The sequence below is a fragment of the Thermobia domestica genome, chromosome 15 (genome assembly GCF_964235325.1).
Source record: "Thermobia domestica chromosome 15, izTheDome1.hap1.1, whole genome shotgun sequence".
Taxonomy (NCBI): domain Eukaryota; kingdom Metazoa; phylum Arthropoda; class Insecta; order Zygentoma; family Lepismatidae; genus Thermobia; species Thermobia domestica.
The window spans coordinates 129,159,403-129,181,450 of record NC_137468.1 but is presented as its reverse complement, the minus strand read 5'-3'; the positions used below and the strand labels follow the sequence as shown (position 1 = coordinate 129,181,450).

Below are 22,048 nucleotides of genomic sequence, written 5' to 3'. Positions count from 1 at the left end.
ACTATATAATGAGGGAAGTGCTAGAGGGTATGGTAGAAGGAAAGAGAGGGAGGGGCGAAAGAGACTGTAGTTGAAGGGAGGTATTAAAACAAAATTGCTACGGCAAGACGAAGAGACTAGCTGACAGTGAGAACCACAGTACATCTAAGCTTCTCAGTTTACAGCATGTGACCTGATAATAATGGCAGTATAGCTAGTGTGATGATGGTGAAGATATGTTTACCAATATTGGCCAAAAAGGGAGAAAAATAAAAAAATAATAATCATAATAAAAATTCTTACTATTTTAGGATAGTTAGAGTCAAAACTGAAAACGACTTAACTGTCTACACCTTTAAGTAAACTCAATTTGTATACTTTTGACCAGTGGCGTATATAGGGGCTATCGAGCTCAAGCACCCAGAAATAAATTTATTATATGCGCAATTTCATTAAAATTTGTAGGAATTCAAAAGGAAAAATAGAAGTTCTTATTCTTGTGTTATGCATAGGCCCCCGGAACAAAATCCTAAGTACGCCACTGGTTTTGACCAATATTAGAAATCCAAAATAACGGCATCAAACTCCAAGTTATTTTAAACAACTGCAAAGTCACCCTTGTGAATATAGAATATTTATTGTTATACAATGTTATATCGCTCAATCCTCGATGTGTAGTATACCTGACGAGGCTAAAAGTTATATTGATAAACAATTAGGGTCTAATGAATGTATACGCACCCGCCCATGAAATCAAACTTTCCATAACGTGCAGTAAGTTTTTTTTTTTCAATGTTATGAAAATGTTATTTCGATATTAATTTTATGATCCACATTAACAATTTCCAACGGATGCTTGAGCAAGAGATGGAGTGGGTCGGTGGGTCAGTGGGACAAGTGGGTCAAGTTTTCTGTGTGGGTCAGTGGGTCGTGGGTCAACATCATGTGACCCACTGTGACCCACCACCCACCGTGACCCACTGTGACCCACCACCCGTCACCCACTGCGATCCACCACCCACCGTGACCCACTGTGACCCACCACTCACCGTGACCCACTGCGACCTACCGACTCACTCTGCTTACTGCATTGTAGATAGTATCTTCTGAAGACTGGTAAATTTGTCTGTGTTTTACTTTCAAGACCTTCATTTCCCTTCCTTTTGCATTTGTTTCCGTCTACTTACCTGAGGTGAGTAGGTTATATTTAAGTGCAAAAAGAACTTCAGGCACTTTTGGATTTAATATTTGTAATTGTAATAATATCAATAGGACTTATACTACTACTTGGCTTTCGAGGCCTGTCAGTTTTTAGAGAAGCTAACTTCTGGAAAAATACATTTTTGAATCACAGTAATGTATAAATTATTATTAAAAAAATTGAATGTAACTATGTGTGCCTGATCATAACGGCCAAATTACAAAGTCAAATGAAATGACTTTTGGTATATAGTTAGGCCTTAATCCAAAGTGGTTCTTATATTACTTTCATTATAATACACATCCCAAAGAGGTAGTGAGGATTCGAATTTTTGCGAAAAAAAAATGAGTATCTCGCAAGCCGTTACGAAGCTGAAGTTCAGTGTATTAACTTTTTATTAAAAATAAAGAGAATGTGTCCTAGCATTTTTTAAAAATTCACCTTTAGGGGGGGGGGCACTGTCTATATTTGGAAAATTGGAAGTGAGTTGGTTTGTAAAAATAATCAAAAACGATCTATATTAGTTAAGAAAAAAATTCAGAAAAAAAAATATAGTGCTTCGCTTCATATATCCATTGCTTTCTACTATAATAATTGCTGAAGCTTATGTTTATTATATGGAGCGCTTACAGCACAGGGCAATCAATCCATAAAGTTTTGAGAAAAGTAGACATAAAATTTGTACTGGAAGCTTAAGTACACGGAAATTGTAGTTTGGATTGTATGCATAATTATATGGAAAATTTTACACTTTTTTCCTTTACGTTGGTCTACTTACCTCGATTTGGGACTTTAAAATTTCATCCCTTTTTCCACTGAAAAGTATCTATAATTCAACAAGGAAATAATTATACTATGATAAGTTAATTGAAATTCATCGTAATTTGGCCCATAACAAACAGCAGTGTGGTAATTGAAGGGGTAGGAGGGGGAAATTCTCAGACACCTCTGAACACTTCTCTGAAACCTCGTTTCCTTTTGCCTTCTAGGGGGGGAAGGAACTTGGTAATGACATCAAACTTTCATGTGTAATTACAAAACTAAATTTATAAACGAATAAGATATCATCAGTTTATCAGGTTTTAATTGATAATTTATGTACAAGATTTCCTATCGAAGATGTGGTAGATGAAGTTTCTGTTCTCCATGAGTCGACATTGCCAACTGACATGGTCGATATGGAAAAGATGTTGTGTGGTGATAGAGAAGTGATACTTCTTGCGGAGTATTTCAAAACTGACCGAGAAAAATCGTTTTCAGATTTAAGTCTAACAAGCAGATTGTCGAGTATTACCAATTTCCACGACTGAGTGCGAACGGGGATTTCCCCTTATGAATTTACAGATGACTGACATTAGAAATAGACTAAGTGCTCAAACATTGTCTAACTTGTTGTTCATCTATGTTAATGGCCCACCGCTAGACAAGTTCAAAGTAGACGAGCTAGTTATTTCCTGGCTGAAGGATGGACATCATTCCGCTATGGATGATTTACACGAAAAAGTCCTGGAGGTCAACAGGAAATAAACCCGATTTCAGATTTGTTTTAAGGTGGCAAATTACGAGTTATGGAAAATGTATACTTGTATTACTAATGGCTTATTTGTGTGTTTTAGGGATGGGCACGAGTCGTGCTAAAACTCGACTCAACTCGAAACTCGACTCGAATTCGAGTCGAGTTACGAGTGGAGTCAAAGGTAATTTTCTCGAGTCGAGTTCCGAGTCGAGTCACTGGTTTGAGGTCGAGTTTCGAGTCGAGTCGAGTCTGATACATGGCTCGCTCGTTCAGATCGTTTTAGCTCGTTTTGAAATCATGACCTGACTAGACTGGAAAGCGAAGGCCGTGAGAAATATAAGTAATAAAGTGAATTACTTTTAATGTTGCTCACGAGAGGGGGCATTGTTTGCGTCTCGTCTCGTCTCGATAACGAGACAATAGATTTTTATAACGAGACAGTCTCAAATGTTGTGAGCGCCAATAAAGTATGTATACTGTGTAGATCTTACTATCAAGGCTGAGACTTGTACAGTCGAATTTTTTTAGACCAAGTAAAAGCCCAACCCAGACAGTGATGTCAACAGGTTCAGCTCGGTTCAACTGAGAGAACAGCTCGATCCGGGTCGGTTGGGATGATCCATCGGCAAGGCTCAATTGAACCGATAGCTTAAGCCGGTTTGGTAGGGATGAGCCATCGACTCGGCTCAATTGAGCGAAGGCTCGAGCCGACTTGGTTGGGGTGAGCCACCAACTTGGCTCAAGTGAGCCAATGGCTCGAGCCGGCTCGGTTGGGATGAGCCATCAGCTCGGTTTGGTTCGGCTCTGGTGAGCCATCAGCTCGAGCCGGCTCGCTTGAGGTGAGCCATCGGCTCAGTAGACATAACATGCAAACGATTTTTCTGAGATCAGCTCTGTGGTGAACGAGTCGTGAGCCGACCCATTTAAACAAATTGCACCATTAGAGTCGGCACAGATGATTCAACATGATCAAATGGATCGAGTTTGTTTGTTCACTAGAAGTCAAGTGTCGCTTTATTGAAGTGACTGTATATCTGGATCAATGGATCTTGAATCTGGGTCATAGTTTAAAGAAATTCTTGGTTCGGATATGAGGAAGACTATTACAAAACTAAGTTCTTGTACAATCAGGTGTAAATTTCCAACTCCATAAATTTCTTGTGAGCTACACTACGAAAAAAAATGCAGGAAGCGTACTTAAAAAGGTAGGTTACATGCGTAATTCCTTTAGTTTTTGAACTTAACTTACACCAGACTTATAACTGAAAACGGATGTTTTATAATACTTTCCGTATAAGTGTTCCATCTATATGTACTTTTCGTATGAAACAATATAGGCGGTCAGGATCTCACATACAAATGGACGTATATAACATATAGCTGAGGAATGTAACATAAATATATGCATGTGATATACGGAAAAACTGTTAGATGTCAAACATCCTACAACGGCATGATGTAACATCTAAGGGCAGTCCGTATGTAGCATATGGATAGCGTATGCTCCATACTGATTTCTGTAGTAAGCAAGAGGATTCCGTGTATTTGTACAATATACCGCTGTCCGGATAACGGATTTTTCTCAGTGTATCTTGAAGAATTAATGGATAGAAGCATTGATCAGTAGTTTTCGTTGGTTCAAGTTAGTGAGGCCATGAGGCGGATCTAGGAGGTAAAAACTAAGGGGAGCGCAGTTGGGAACCAAGATTATGATAAGTATACCTTGTTTATTATAAATTTGCAAAGATATATAAATAATAGTTTAAATTATTTTTGTCACTCAAAAAACTGGGGGCCTAGGCGCCTCTGACCCCTGCCTAGATCCACCACTGGGCCATGGGTCCCTAGCCCTCCCTTTCTGTATGACTCTGGTACTTTAAATCGTCTCCTTAACTTTGAGAGCTTTTTGTTCATACAGACCAAGTAAAAGCAAAAGTATCAACCGGAAAACAATAATAAACTTGCTTCTACCGCCTGTTCAAACCGAAGCAAACAAACTTGTCGAGAATAGAGCGAATTTAATTTGAACCAATATTCACCCAATCATAACGATGACTGCTATAAACAAATTCTCTCTAAAGCTAGATTTCCTAAAGTTAACATGTTCAAAAGAAACATGAATACCTTTGATTGCTTATCGGATGCTTATAATTATTACAAAAATAAATTGCAACTAGACTTAATATTAGGATTTCTTATCGGCTTGTGAGATAAGTTTGAATTAGATTTATCATCTGTAAGAGATTACTTGTCTTATCGATATCATAAAGTAGAAAACATTTTTAACTACATACTGTCAAATTAAAGAAAAAATAAATCAGCTGTGTTGAGCTCTTTCATCTGTTACGTAAAGGTACGTATCACTCATCTTATGCAGATATTTCTTTATTCTCTATTACAAGAATTGTGACGTAAGGAGTTAAGTGAGAAGCAGCAATCAATCGCCTTGTTGAAACTGACCCCTGTATTTTATGGAAGAACCCGATGTCTACGTTTTGAGCGACACATTTCAAGAGTTAAGGTATTTTAAATATTTTAGATTCATTTCTAAGAGGATTTATTTTGCTCAACAGGGTAAAGCTATCCTCTCGAAACTTGAGTACTAACGGTACTTCAAACAGGCACGGTTGCCTAGTAATAAGTGCTTATCTTTGGAGCAAAGGATATGGTTTTGGTCCTTTGCTGTGTGGTATTGTAATGGATAGCATCGTGTTCATGGATATTGTCCTGGTTCTCACACTAATCTAATTTAATCGATTCCTTAATCGTTTACTTTCTTATGCCATGGAGTTGTTTTTGAGTTTAACGTCCCATTCAGCATCGAGGCTATATGAGACAGGATCTACTGATTAACATGGAATCCGAACCACATGAGCTCCCGCCGGGAACTGAACCTGGGTCTCTCACGGCTAAGGCGCGTGCACAAACCGCTGAGCCATGAAAGAGCTCTCTTCTGTGATTCGTCATCATTAGCCTACAGATATTAACTGTATAACACTAAACTACGATTGCGTTCTATAATAGTCCTTACGTTTATAATGAAGTATATTATAGTTTTGTTTTACATACCTAGATAGATGAGTAAATTACTAGTCACAAGCTAATACTAGACATACACGAGATCTATAGCTTAATGCGGATTTCGAAAAATTTGAATTCCCGGTGGAAATCAAAGATGGATTTCTCGCACCAAAGGTGTGTATGTGAATTGTATAAATCTGAGGAACTCAGTACAAATTCAAGAAATATAGGTATTGTTACCCATATCTGGACTAGTTAAATAACTGGTATTGGGTAACAAACTCAGCAATATTGTGTTACGTGCTTGTATTTTATAAGCAATACAAATAATCAGAGAATTTCACGTTTAAAATGATGAGTAATTTAAATTATTTTAAACAAGGAGATGTTCTGTAAAGATTGTCTACAGTCTCCGCTACATAAAGCTAAAGCAGGTTGAATTAAAATTTGGTCTCCCTTCTTACTGTGGTGTTCTTTTATGTAAAAGGTCCCATTATACTTAATCATAATACGTAAAACTTGTCAGTCATTATAGTTTAAAAGTAAAATAAATAAATAAATAAATTAGCCTCGCTTAGTTTAACAGGCCACGATTACATTTGAAGAGTAAGGGAGACGGTGATGGTGATAATGAACACTACGGTGAAATAAAAGAAGTGGAAGGAAACAGTAGATTCAACTCATGAAAGAACTCAACCACACTGTGTTTGCTCAGCACATTTTGGAAATCGTGACCAGTTTTTACAACGAAAGTCAAGTGAGTGTATTTTGCATTTAAAAAATCCATTTAAATACACTAAACAAGTGGCTGCCAAATTTGCTCACCTGCTTTGTGAAAACAAATTAATAGTTATAAGATATTCTCAAAAAAGGAACCATGATCATTGGCGGCGTTATCTGATGGGGGGCGCATCTTTTGGACGGTCTCGGAAAGTGAAATACTTTCTAGACGAGTGTGGAGTTAATATGAACAACTCATTTTTGTGAAAAAGTTGAGGTGGAGGCAGTGCTTTGCTCATGAGTATGATAGGCTTCACTAACCTACATAGGAGATTCTATTCTTCAGAAAAGGTAACATATTAAGTAGAAAAATTTCCAGAAAAATGGTTTAATTGTTTGATCTCGATCTATTAACAGGGAAACATAACTTTATTATGTTGTTTCTCTAAATCATCTTTCAGAATCTTCTTCCTTTCCCCAAAATTACAATACATTAAATAATTGTAGGAATGGAGTTAAATTTCTGTTATTTAAGCTTGAAGTTATTAAAAGTTATAAAAAATACTTTATAATTTAAATCAATTTTGAGGGTAGAGCTTAAGTTTTGTTGGTTGGTTGATTTGGAGTTTAGCACCCTGTTCAGCACAAACATAACGTAGGGATACGGACAAAATGTCGCGGCCGAAACATCGCCGCCCAAAACCTTGTGAGCCAAAATCTCGCCTGGTCAAAACCTCGCCGTCCAAAACCTCGTGGATCAAAATCTCACTTACCAAAAATCTTGCGGAATGAAACCTTTCCTTAAAATTTATCCAATAAGTTTCTTAATATGCAATTCCATATTACAAATAATAATAATAATAATAATAATAATAATAATAATAATAATAATAATAATAATAATAATAGTAATAATAATAATAATAATAATAATAATAATAATAATAATAATAATAATAATAATAATAATAATAATAATAATAATATAAAACATCGTATGTGTGGGCTTTCTTGTGGTATTCCCGTTTTTTCCCACTTTCTTCATTATATCATTTCCTTCATCCTGATCATCTACGTCTCCTTTACCCTACAGGACATAATCGAGGAACTTAAAAACTCAGATATTATTTCATACTTTCATAAATATTGTTCGATTTTGTTAGAATTTCCTAAAGTCACCGTCAAAGTGAAATAAAAACCATCCCAGTTTCAAACCCCATCTATATTGAAAATTTGATTGAGACCGGTCGGGCGGTTCAAGAGTTATAAAGTCACAAACGCAGCCACTTTCATTTCTATATATTTCTATATGTTTCCCTTTTCCCCTCCGCCTTCCTGTGAAATGATAAAAAACACCCCAGGCGGTAACCTGATCTGTCTGGCAAATTCGATCGAGATCGGTACCGTGGTTCAAGAGTTATTAAGTTTTATTTGTTTTTATATATCTTCCCCTCCACATCATTATGCCGACAAAGTGAAATTACAAAAGACACCCCAGGCCCGAACCTCATCTATGTTGAAAATTTGATCAAGATCAGTCGGGTGGCTTAAGGGGTATGATGTCACAAACATAGTCATTTTCATTTTTATGTATACTGATTTTCAAAGCACGCGTTAGAATATTTTATTGTCATTATTTTAATGCAATTATGTGTTATAACAAAATATATACAGGTAGCAATATATAGAGCATTCTACATCGAAGAAATCGTAGTGACGAGGTTTTATACTGACATTTCTTCCCAGGCAAGATTACGTCCTGCGTAGTTTAGACCAGGTGAGATTTTGCGTCCAGAGATAAGGACCGCGAGGTTTTAGCAGGCGGGATTTTGGGTATGGCGAGATTTTGGGACGCGAGGTTTTGACAAGGGGAGGTTTCGTCCTGGCAAGATTTTGGACCGCGAGGTTTTGAACAGACGAGATTTTGGCACGCGAGGATTTGGGCGGGAAGGTTTAGGACAGGCGAGGTTTTGGCCTGGGGAGATTTTGTCCCACGAGGTTTTGGCCTGGGGAGATTTTGTCGCACGAGGTTTTGGGCCGCGAGGTTTTGGCCAGGCGAGGTTTTGGTCCGCGAGGTTGTCGCCGAGAGGTTTTGTACCCAAACGCTTAACGCAGGATCGGAACCACAAGAACTACCGAAAGCTGAACTAGGGTTTGCGACACCAAAGTCGCGTATGCCAACCATATAGCCACGAGGGAATTCGAGAGATCAGTTTGTGAAGTATTATTTGGAGTTGCTAATTGTCATTTTCAGTCAATTGTATGGTTTTGCTAATTTTATTTTCTGGATTTCCTTTCGGTTTGCAGACAATGTTTATTCTGCGTTTTATGAAGTCCAACTTGGAGATTTCAGCTTTACAATATTTTATCAGAATGAAACCATATCAGAGGTAGCCCTATAGCTTAACGTGAGATTCAAACCATGTTAATTCCAATCAAAATTAAGTTCAGATCTATCGCAATGCAAATTAGCTGGTGAAAGGAGAAATAAAGGAAGGGTTTTAGAAATGGTGGAGGAAAATGAACAATTTTAGATATTATCAAGGAAAAGAGAGGAAGTCAGCTGGGACATTGGTTAAGAAGGAACTGTATCATGAGGGACTTGCTAGAGTACATGGTGACAGGAAAGACAGTTAACGGACGATATCAAAACAGAAAAATCGTTCTTGAAGAAGAAGAGGTTAGCGAAAGACCATGGAGCATGGACGCTTCTCAGTCATGGTAATTGACCTGCCAATAATGGCAAAATACTTATGATGATGATGATGATGATATATTGCGAAAACGACCATTTAGTCAAGAGTTTGAATTATGAATAGGACAGTAAGTCACATACAGGAAGTTATGACGGCTTGGCAATTTCAACAAAAATGAAATATCGTAACATTGATATTGTGTATTAAAACTTTTTAACTTATTAATTTTACAAGTCTTAGATTTAGGTTTGATAATTCGAATTACTTGCACTGGTAAATAAAATGAATTCATTAATTACTCTGAAAACATCATCTGTTTCGATAAGGGGAGTTGAGTGCATGCTATAAAATTTATGTATTTACGCGAAGGTGATGTTATAGAATCATTATCAATCCAAGTCGATTTAAGAGAAAATGACCCACTACTCTTTGGGAGATAGGATACACACGCCCGAGTTTAGGGGAGGTTAGGGATCCTCAACTCAAGGTCACCACTCGGACAGGGCCTTACTGACAATAGGAATGGCTTTGTAAAGATTATTATACAACATATATTTCTCTGTAAATTAGTGATGTGATTTGAAAACATTAAAAAAACTCATATTAATCGTTATATAAAGATGCGGGAAGAGATGACAACTGCTCTACATGTCAAAAAATGTGTTTTGAAGTAGTTCTAATTTTTAGCTTGTAGTATAGTAAGTGCAGAAACTAATGAACTTCTATAAATACACTAGAACTGTAACAAATGCCGCAATAATCCATGAGGAAAGTTTTCGTCGGGATGCATATTCAATATCTCTTAAAGAGTAGGATTCAAATCTTTCACTCATTGTAATATAGAAATTATAGGTTGAAAATGAAGTGAAATGATGACATAGATTAATATCTCATGGCTATGGTCTTTAGGAGACGAATGATTAATGAAAGTGTATGATTGTCAAAGTATTTTTGTTTCCCCATCGGAAATCGAACCCAAGACGCGTGTACCAATAATGGTTGAAAACTATAATACTGATATGCAAGGTGTTGTTGTTTTCAAGTAAAGATGTGTATCGGGACCGATTTTTTGTTGCAGATTACGAAAATGATCTTCAAAATTGTGTATCACGTCAGGTTTTTTTTTTCACAAATCACGAAAACGTCAAAATTAAAAAAACGTATTTTTTAACCTGTAGACGCCTACCAGGGAATTCATATCTTGACTTTGTTATCCTTGGTGCCTCTCCTAATCGTTGCAGAGACATGAACGACCCTTTGTTGGAAAGCTAATAGAACAGGTAATGCAACGAGCTATGTTTCGTGCATCTAAACTCCCATTTGTAGAAGAAGAAATTCGAAATATTTGTAAAAGAATGGTAAATCCATGTGAAGTGGTCCAGAAAAGGAATAAATGGTTGCTCAACAATTTTTAAAAAATCTGATTTTTTATGTACAGGTAACTTATCATGTCATTAGTTCAAAATTAGCATTATTTTAATTTTATTGGCTTTTGGTTTCGAGTGGCAGCCATATTTGTTTTCGAAGATGTGCCATTTTGTGGTGTTGTAAGGAGTTAAAGAATCTGAAATATCTCAGCCACTAATTACTCTATCTATGTGAAACCAAAACCAAAATGTTAAGTAAGTTCTATACTTTAAGAGTGGATATTAGTTATTGTCATTCATAAATTATGAATTTGTAAAATTAACATTTGAAAAAGTAGGTGATTGACGTAAAAAATCCTAACTTTGGCACCTATTTCCCTTAAGAAGGGAAGGGGTCAGGAAGTTGAGCTTTACAGAATAAAGAGGTCTGATATGGTTCTTATCACTCACCTAGTTTCAACCCTTAGACGTGTCCCCTATTTTTTCTAGAAATTATCAAAAATTCAGAAAAGTGGAAAAAGTTCATATTTCACAGGTATATATCTCCGGTGGGGGATCTGATAAAAATATACAATTTCTCCCCATAACCGGACTACATGATATTTTTCTACACCAAAAATTAGAAGTTTCAGATGAGACTATAAGTACCTTTATTATAAACACAAAGTTATACCTATAAATTAGCATAGGCAGAAGTACGGATAAACGAGAGTTTACTGTATATCCATCATAAATCGGTTGGCAATGGATGAATAATGCATAGAGTGGTTAAGCACAACATACAAGAACAATACTGGCTCTTAAACAGTTTGTTCCACAAAAAGTTTGGATATTTGATCACACAACTGCGGAGTGATAGTTTGACACTGACCCGTTGCTGTTGTAAGCTCATTGGAAGTAAGCTTTCGTAAAATGTTCTAGAAAGGTACCCATGTCTTGTTGTCTCTTGAAATTTTGAATGAAGTTCGTGGTCCTGGGGGTTCGTAAAAATGCACTTTCACGTTATCTTGTTCGATACTCACATCTTCAACAATTCCAATGTACCACTTTTCTTCATAAATACATGCAACTGTGTCACCTGTTTGGAGGCAGTGCAAGGACGCTTTTCTCACATTTACGTCCTGAAAGTCAGTAGAAACTGAAGTGCGAAAGCATCTAACTTTGGCGTTACTGAGAGGTACAAGTTTATGGTATGAACGTGTTTTAGGAACAGGCAAACAAGTAGTAAATCTCTCTCGCAGTTCAACTTCACGGTTGACTACTTCCTCACTCCTGACATAAATGTACTTTATACCAGAAATGTTTTTTTACACAATAATCATACATGTCCTGTGGAGATAAAATTTGATCATTACGTATCATCTGTAAACTCCTTTTGGTTACTATTCGCTTTGTTGTCCCTCCAAATTTTCATCACAAGCATTTTTTCCATGACAGGAAGCAAAGAAGTGCCACTCCGCTTCAAGACCAAAATTATCTTTGTGATTACACAAATTGATGAAATTTTTCCTGTTCTTATAGTGACTTGCAGCCCCATCCGTGAAGTATATGATATGTGTCACGCAACGGAACATGTGACTTAACATCTACAATCACATGACTTTGGAAGGTGTGGACTGCTGTGGTGGTATGTTCTAAATAATCACTGATAATACAAAGACTTCTAGATTTTAAATCACCTCCATCACTTGGTTTATAATAGTAAACAAATGGGTGAGGCGTTGCCTGTTTGTTCACCCAATGAAAACTTTGAATCTCGTCTTGAATAACGAATGAGAAGTTCTCTGAAAAATCAGCTAAAACAATGCATTTAAAGTGTGAAAGACATCTTTTTTTGTCTGCAAGAAAACTAGATTGTACTTCGGACACACAGTGGTGTGACTTGAGATTTCTGAGTTTTGCTGCAAGGTTCTCAAGAAAGTCTTCTCTTGGTTTAACTATGGTGATCATCTCAGCAGATGTGTTATTATCCACTGCTTTTAAATAGTATTATCAGGAAGGTTGTATGTTAACTCGTCTTGAAATAGCTGTTGAAGTAGATTTTCAGGATCTGGGCACTGGATGCAGTTATCCATCATACATTGTTCATTGTTGAGATCGCAGGTCAACATTTCAAGCAAATCTTTATAGTTCCCATTTAATTTAGCGCCGTCGATCATTAACTTCACATTCTGATGATGTACGCATACACATGCAGAATGTGTTCCTGATGTACCAGCAAATACACACCACTTGAATCTCAGTTCACACAATTTTGATCGTTTAATTTTACAATCTGGGCTTGTCTCCTTAAAGTGTAAGTACAACTCGTTCAAGGTACCAAGTAGTAACTGCTTCTGCTTGTGACCTTTAAGGCCATTAATTCAGACAGATACATAGTCTTTTTTGCCAGGAAGGATCCTACTGTTTTCTTCACTTGTATAAAAATCAACAACTTTCTTCACAGTACTTTCATCAATAGTTTTACTACTACTTCTTTTACATACATCAGGCAGTATTCCCTGAGTTTTTGTAAGTTCCCTAGCCAGTTTAACTAAACGTTCTGAAACATTAAATTCAGCACACACCATTTTTCTTGACCAAGATTCGGGTAGTAAGATTATTTTCACTTGTTCTTCTTTCTCAGCAACAGTGCATTTCTGTTTCAATTGTTTGATGAGCACTTCATATTCTTCGACCAGCGACACTAAATGCATATTTTCTGTCGGTGATTCATCATCAACTGAACTGTCAAAAGAAGCTTCAAGACCTTTTCAATCCTGTACTCAATTGTTCTAACTTTTTGCGTATTGCTTTTGGTCTCTGTTCAACACTTCTCTTCCTTATTTTCGAAGCAGGTGACACGCTTAATTTTGAACACGTTGCATTCAAAACTTCAATATTGCCTGATGGAAGGACAAATTCCTGATTCAACACTACTGCTTTCGATTTTGCTTTTTTCTTGTACAACAAAGATTTTTGTGTAGCATGTAGCACATGATTATTTTCCAGGAATCAGATCTACTGCATAATTCTTGTTCTTTAGTAAATGTGCACTCGAAATTTCTGAAAGTCCTTTGGTAATATTTTTTTTTAATGGATTTTTAGAAGGTCGCATCACGAATTACCAAAAAGATTATGGTACTTTCGAGAAAACTTTACTCTATGGTAGTTGCATATGTTTGCAATGCCACTGCTTGTTCAGATTAGCAGAAGATTCCTCTTCTCTTCACTGAAGTCACTAAAGGGACGTAATGCATCTTGCTACCGGCCCATACACACATTTATGACATTCCTCACCAATACATTTGCCTACATCACATTCCATTTTCTTCACAAATTTGATGCAGTATTGATACACAGATCTGCAGAAACACAACCGTCTTCTTGCGCTGTAAGCATCTCAGTAAAGCACCAGTAGTGAATTCCTATCTGATGCATGTCTGAACACAATTGTGCATATTGAAACAAGCACTCTCCTGATTTGTGTTTTCAGTACATTTGTTCTGTTTGCTTGTTAACAGGATAACACTTGTTCTTGTATGTTGTGCTTAACCACTCTATGCATTATTCATCCATTGCCAACCGATTTATGATGGATATACAGTAAACTATCGTTTATCCGTACTTCTGCCTATGCTTATTTATAGTTATAACTTTGTGTTTATAATAAAGGTACTTATAGTCTCATCTGAAACTCCTAATTTTCGGTATAGAATAATATCATGTAGACCTGTTATGGGGAGGAATTGTATATTTTTATCAGATCCCCCACCAGAGATATATACCTGTGAAGTATGCACTTTTTCCACTTTTCTGAATTTTTGACAATTTCTAGAAAAAATAGGGGACACGCCTAAGGCTTGAAACTTGGTGAGTGATAAGAACCATATCAGACCTCTTTATTCTGTAAAGCTCAACTTCCTGACCCCTTCCCTTCTTAAGGGAAATAGGTGCCAAAGTTAGGATTTTTTACGTCAATCACCTACTTTTTCAAATGTTAATTTTACCCATTCATAACTTATGAATGACAATAACTAATATTAACTCTTAAAGTGTAGAACTTACTTAACATTTTGGTTTTTGTTTCACATCGATAGGGTAATTAGGGGCTGAGATATTTTAGATTCTTTAACCCCTTACAACACCTCAAAATGGCACATCTTCGAAAACAAATATGGCTGCCACTCGTAACCAAAAGCCAATAAAATTAAAATAATGCTAATTTTGAACTAACGGCATGTTAAGGTAACAACACACAAAATATCCGAATTTTTAAAAATTGTCGGGCAACATGCATTGGACCGCTTGATATGGATTTACCCGAATGTCATTTTTTGAATTTCCGGCCACACTGGCAACACTGCTAGTTATTCTACGTTGGTAAAAAAATTAATACGAATTCCTTACATAGTCATATCAACTATATAGAAAAATGAAAGCCGTAGCTACAATACGAAGCGAGGGGAAAAATCAAAGTGGTTCGTAAACATTCACGTTGTTACCCCTGGCGCCTTCTAATTGTCACAGAGACATGATCGACACCTTGTTGGAAAGGTAATAGAGCAGGAAATCCAACGAGGTATGCTTGGACCCATGAGCTCCCATTTGTAGAAAAAGAAGAAATTTGAAATATATGTAAAAAAATGAATTTCCGGTTCGTTGACAACACTGTTAGTAATCCCACGCTGATCAAAAAATTAATACAAGTGCCTTACATAGTAATACCAACCATATAGAAAATGAAAGCCGTAGCCACAATAGGAAGGGTGAAACAAAACGAAGTGCAATCATCTGAATAAAATTTATAATTTGGTTTGTATGCATTCACATTGGCAATCCTGGCTTCTCCCCCACTCCTAATTGTCACACAAATATGAATGACATCTTGGTTGGAACGCTCATGAAATAGGGAATGCAACGAGGTATGCTTCGCATCCATAGTCTAATAGTCATAGAAGAACGGTAAGAAGAAAGAGAAAAATGTAGATAAACATATATGCATAGTTTAAAACATACATACCTAACATTCGTCACCGGGCTATCCTTGAAACTTCCTCTTTTTGGATTTTCGTTGGTGTTCTTCCGTACAGTCTCTTTTAACATCCAGCAATTGTCGGCCATCATATGGACAGTCCACCTTCCTTGTTATCTCTTTTCCACCACTTTAATGTCCTGATGGAAACGCTCGCCATGTTCTTCCGTAAAATCACCAAGATTGTCGAGAAAGTAATTGAGATGAGCATGAAGAAAGTGAACTTTGACGCTCATGTTACACCCAAGCAGTTTAAAAGATTCCAACATCTCGTCGATTAAAACATTGTAATTTGCAGCCTTCTTGTTCCCCAAAAGGGTTTGTACCACATTTCTGAACGCAGTCAATGCTTGTAATTCTATCTCACTCATACTTTCCTCAAATGTTTTGTCCGCCATTAATTTTCTGATTTGTGGGCCTGTGAAAATTCCAGCTTTGATTTTTTCTGTCGTGATAGATGGAAATTTACTGGCAAGGTACTAAAAGCATTTACTATCTCTGTTTAAAGCTGTCATGAATTGTTTCATTAAACCTAGTTTTATATGTAACGGTGGCAACAGTATTTTAAAGGGATCAACCAATGGAAGTGAAGCAATCTTCTTTTTGCCAGGTATGAAAGTACTTCTGAATAGCCATTGGTTTCGAACCCAATGTTCAGTTCTTGCTCTGGAGTCCCACTCACACCAAAAGCAAGGATATTTTGTGTAGCCTGCTTGTTGGCCTAGCAATATTCCAATGACTTTGAAATCCCCACACACAGATCACTCAGCGCTTGTAATGCGCCTTTTCCAGCAGAACTTAAAGGCTTTCGTATGTCTCATTCATAGTCACTGAATGTGCTATTGTAATGGATGGATGGACATTAGTATTGTGTAATAAAACACTTTTAAGCTGGATTTGCTGGAATCTATGAACAGCCTCCATTCTCCTGACTTGCAATTGATGTTGTAGAATTTCATGACTGTTCTTAAGTGTTTCTATTATATTATTTTCGATTTTAGCGTCTCTATATTTTGCACCAAAGCTAAGGGTGATGGTGAGATGGATGATACTGATGGACTGGCGAAAGTAGGAGGAAGCGGGAGGACCTCGAGACAACTCACGGACACGGTGGTTGTCCACCACAAAACCTGCCTGATTGGAGCTGGGATGAACCAGGGCACCACGCTGCATAGATGAGCACTCTGCCACGGAGCACAGCATCCGCTCCTTAGTATTTAATGTAAGCTTTTAAATTACACTGTTTTATAAGAGCAGGTTTCAAGGTATCAAAGTATCCAATTGAATGTTGGCCAAACATTGATTTACGGTGGTGATCACTATTTTTTAACGGTTAATAAGACTTTGATGGCCAATTTGCGTCAAACCAATCAATCAATCAACTAATCAATTTGCACCGGAACATAAAGCAACTTGACAACCATTTTTCAACTTTGGGCCGACAGTTATTTAAATGTATTTCGATAAAAGAATTACTATTGCATGCCCGAAATCGAACGACGGTTTCTAATTTGCTGGCTCTACCACTAACATAGTCATCATCTGTATAAGTTGAATATTTTTTCACTCATGCACACACACTGCACAATCTTAATTGGGATTTTATTGTTTGGATTTGAGTACAGCGTCCTTTCTAGCATTGAACCTATCAAACATGGACGTACAGTTTAACGTCGAATCTGAACAGATGAGCTCCCGCCGGACAACAAGCCAGTGCCTTCTGCGATGAAGACATGTACGCTAACGGTATAGCTACGAAAAGCTAATAATTTCCATTATATCAGTGTACCTTTTAGTTGTATCGAACAGAGATTTTAATTTAGTGTTTAAATTTATCAACTCGTTAACTCAGATATTTTCCATTAACTCAACTAGATAAGGGCGGGGGTGCGGTGGCTCAGTGATAGAGTATTCACCTCTGGTGCTTGGGGTCCCTGGTTCGATCCCAGCTCACGCCGTGTGGAATTTGTGGTGAACAAACACCGTGCTTGTAAGTTTCCTCGTGGTTCTCCCGTTTCCTTCGACTTTCTTCATTCCACTATTTCATTCATTTCTCATCGTCACCGTCTCCTTTAGCCTAACCGGCATTATCGTGAGACGTAAAACTGAAAGATTTCATTTCATTTTCATTTTCAATTAGATAAGGAATATATATTTTAAATACAAATTACATTACAAAATAATCTCTTATCTTTGTATCCAGTTCAGTATGCATAATATTATTTACCATGTTTTACATTAAGATTTAGTCATATTATTGTGTCAAAACTACATTTATGATGTTCTGAATAAGATCAAACTCATAAAATACAAATAATTTTTTCACAATAACTCACAAGGGAACATTCCGATTTGGTGAATTCAATTGCTGAAAATGATTGCTAGCACTAGATTCAGCACCAAAAGAAACAGAAATAGAGGGTGTTTAGTGGCAGACCGTATACAGGGTGGAGGATAAGTGAGGGTAAATTGCGAAGTTAGAACGTAGATAATGTCTAGAAATGCCATGTTAATTTTGAAGCAAGTAGGGGAATTGGGGTTAAATGAAAATTCTTTTAGAATTTCACTATATAGGCGTAATGTAAATCATGGAAGACGTCTGAAAAGCCGCCATGCTGCAGTTAGAGCAAGAAGAATATACGGTAAAGGAGTCATGTGGCATATAGCCCTTGACGAAAACCGTCTATTGAAATGAATAGTGACCAATATAGATTGAGATCTCTGTAACAGAAGGCGTTCCAAGCTTTGGCAATGTAGCAATACTGTCGTAAGGATGACGTGAATGAGGAACAACCAGAACTTTCCAGCCAACAAACATCCGATCCACACAATATTGTTTCATATGCTCGTAAAAGTACAAATATGATCAAGGACAATCTGAAACAGTTTATGACTGACGTTTTCTAGCCTTCTATAGAGCAGATAAAACTACTGCTCCTCGTTGATTCATTGAGAAACAATAAAGATGAAGAGTTAGTTCAGAAACCGGATGATGTTCAACTTACCCGACTCCTTATCCCTGATGGTTGCACGTCACTCATATAACCGTTGGATGTGTTCTTCTTCCGTCCGTATATGAATTTCGTACAATATATAACACACACCGTTTTTCTGTTATCCGACTTCAAAATGTGACAACGAAACAACTTCATTAACTTGTAATCACTCACCCACTTCCAGTTTACAGCAGTAAGGTTCCAAGCTATGATTAGATATGCTTTCTACAAAACTGGATATTTCAAACAGCACCTGGCACATTCATGACACCTGTCGACTACTGCTTCAGTTTCAATACCGCCGACAACTGTGACGAGCCTGATTGTATATCTTTATCGTTTCTCAAATGTGCTCACTGTTGTCTCCAATTTTGTATCAACCACACAGTCATTCGTAGGTTCCATGAGTTGCAATTAAACAGAAGTCTCAAACAGTATTGGCCACTATTGATTCAATAAACAATGTGTTTCAAGAGCCATATGACCCATGATCCCATTCCCCTACATTTTTCTTGCTCTAATTTCAAAATGGCGGATTTTCAGGTGTCCCCCATGATTTACATTGCGTCTATTCAGTGAAGCTCTACATGCATTCCTCATATCCAACATTGCACCTCAATCTCTCTATTCCTTTCAAAATTAACATGGCATTACTAGACGTTTTCTACGTCCTTGATTGAAACTACGTAACTGTGTTTTTTTAGTTGGTTTTATTTTTATATCGTTGTGTTTATAAGACACATATTGATTACAGTAGTTCTTCAATTCCGTCTAGAATTGCACTTTTGTGATTTTTCTTAATTCTTTTTAATTCATCTGTTGTGTAGATTCACAGTCATAGTATACCTGAATACAGGAATAAAATTTGACAGGATTTGTTTTATATTAGTGAATGCAACTTTTACCTTTTTCCATGAATGCTATTTCTGTGGTACTAAATCAATATAATTCATAGGACATAGAACTCAGCTTTCTGAATATCATACTTTTCAAGGTTTACATATCATATTGAGTATATTTCTCTTAGTAGTTATAACTATTCAGATCCTGTGTAGATGTCATGCGATATTACAAGATTTCATAAATTTATTTGAGAAGGGAACATTTCTATTTTGTGAATTCAATTGCTGAAAATAATAGCTACCACTGGATTCATCGCCAAAATAAACAGAGAAAAACAGGGTGTTTAGTGGAAGATCGTCTACAGGGTGGGAGATAACTGAGGGCAAATGGACCTGTTTTCATTGATGGGACCTGGGGTGCTGCATAATATGGAAATATGCTTGGAAACAATGTTATGCCACTTTTGTTGGCAGAGCAAGGGTGATTCCGTCAATATTGGCAACAAGATGGGCACCGCCGCATTATGGTGGTAATGTAATCGATGGTTCAAGGAACACTTTACCGGTAGAGGATAGGTCGGCATGGACCAGATAAGTGGCCAGCAAGGTTCCCCGACCTACTTCCTTCAGGTTTCTTTCTTTAGGAACACTTTAAAGATATTGTTTAATAGTGATAAATTATTGACATTGGCTACCTGAAAAGGAGAATCATTACGGCCCGTGAATAAATATCAGTAGTAGAAAATGGATCGATCTGGCTCATATTAGAACATAGTAGAACGACTCACGAGCCCCTGGGAAATCGAGCACCTTGAACCGTCCACCCACGGTATTTTACGACCTCCATTCTAGGGGTGTATTTGTTCCCTTTTATGAGCAATTTGTAGGGGGTGTACTCGTTCTCTTTTATGAGTACATTTTAAGGGGTGGACTCGTTCCCTTTTATGATCACTTTTTCCACACCTATTTGAACATTTTACCATAGCAGAGACTACGAACACATAGCAGAGCATAAGACTACGTAACATAGAGGGGATGTATTCGTTCTCTTTATGAGTACATTTTAAGGGATGGACTCGTTCCATTTATGACCACTTTTTCCACCCCTATTTGAACATTTTACCATAGCAGAGACTACGAACACATACCAGAGCAGATAATACATAAGACTACGTAATATAACAGTGATATATTCGTTTCCTTTTATGAGCATTTTTTAGGGCTGGATCGTTCCCTTTTATGATCACTTTTTCAACCCCTATTTGAACATTTTACCATAGCAGAGACTACGAACACATAGCAGAGCAGATAATACATAAGACTACGTAACATAGCAGGGATGTATTCGTTTCCACCCCTGATTGAACATAGCATAGATTACATAAGGCTACGTTTCAATCCCTATTTTAACATAGCAGTTGGCCGATTTTTCCACCCCTATTTGAACATAGTCCATGGACTCGTTCTCTTTTATGAGCATATTTTCCATCCTCTATTTTAGCATAGCATCGTTTCCTTTTTCAATCCCTATTCGAACTAAGCAGAGAATACACGAACACATAGCAAAAACTACTCCAAACTTTATTTTAACACATAAGACTACGAACATGGCAGAACATAGCAAATTCGTTCCACACCTATTTAAACATAGCAGAACTAATAAAAGGGTATGACTTATTTTCCACCCCTTGTTTTACCATAGCATAAGACTATGTAACACCCTGAACCGTCCCTCCAGTTTAGGGGGTGTACTCGTTTCCTTTTAGGGTTGCACTCGTTGTCTATTTTAACAAAACAGAAACAGCAGACAATGAGCACATTATAACAAACACTACCAAGATTAACATAGTTGAAATTATATAACACTTCGCTTCCTTTTATGAGGCCATTTTAGGGGTGTATTCGTTCTCTTTTATGAGCACTTTTTCAACTCCTATTTTAACATAGCAGGAATTACATAAGACTAGGAACATAAGACTACGAAGCATAGCAGGGGTGTATTCATTCCCTTTTATCAACATTTTCTCAACCCCTACTTTAACTATAAACATAGCAGACAATGAATACCTATGTAACATAGCAAAGGGGGTGTACATAAGATTACGAACACACAACTATTTAACATAGCAGGGGTGTATTCGTTCCACCCCTATTTAAACATAGCAGAAATTACACAGAGACTACCAACATACAACTATGTAACATAGCAAAGATTACTAAGACAATAATGAGGGTGTACTCGTTAACTTAGCACGTAGCGGGAGTTTATTCGTTCCTCCCCTTTTTTAACGTAGCACTGATTTCGTTCCCAACCCCCAATTTAATATAGCGAAAATGACACAAGCATGTCCCTAAACTACTGACCATCGAGAACAGAGGTCAAACTTGAAAACGGAGCCACATTTAGTAATAGGTCGTCAAAGACCACATGTCCCAAAAGTATTGACCATCGAGGTCAAAGGTCAAAATACTTAAAACGTAATAACTCGGAAACGGAGCAACATATTGAGGTGGTGTTTCCACATTTAGTAATTGGTCATCAACTACTACAAGTTCCAAAATAATAACCATGGAGGTCAAAGGTCAAGATACTTAAAACCTAATAACTCGGAAACGGATCCACATATTGAGGTGGTGTTTCCACATTTAGTAATTGGTCAACTACTACTACAAGTTCCAAAAATAATGAAAATCGA

At 37.0% G+C, this 22,048-nt stretch overlaps 1 protein-coding gene across 1 annotated transcript in view; it reads left to right on the top strand.

Moving 5' to 3' along the window:
- Nucleotides 1–5,110: 5,110 nt before the first annotated feature.
- Nucleotides 5,111–22,048, top strand: part of LOC145671226 (cationic amino acid transporter 2-like) — a 1,570,353-nt gene continuing 1,553,415 nt past the window's right edge. The window contains exon 1 of the mRNA XM_081740116.1: nucleotides 5,111–5,217. The gene's annotated coding sequence lies outside the window, so the exon portion shown is untranslated. The remainder of the gene's footprint in view (nucleotides 5,218–22,048) is intronic.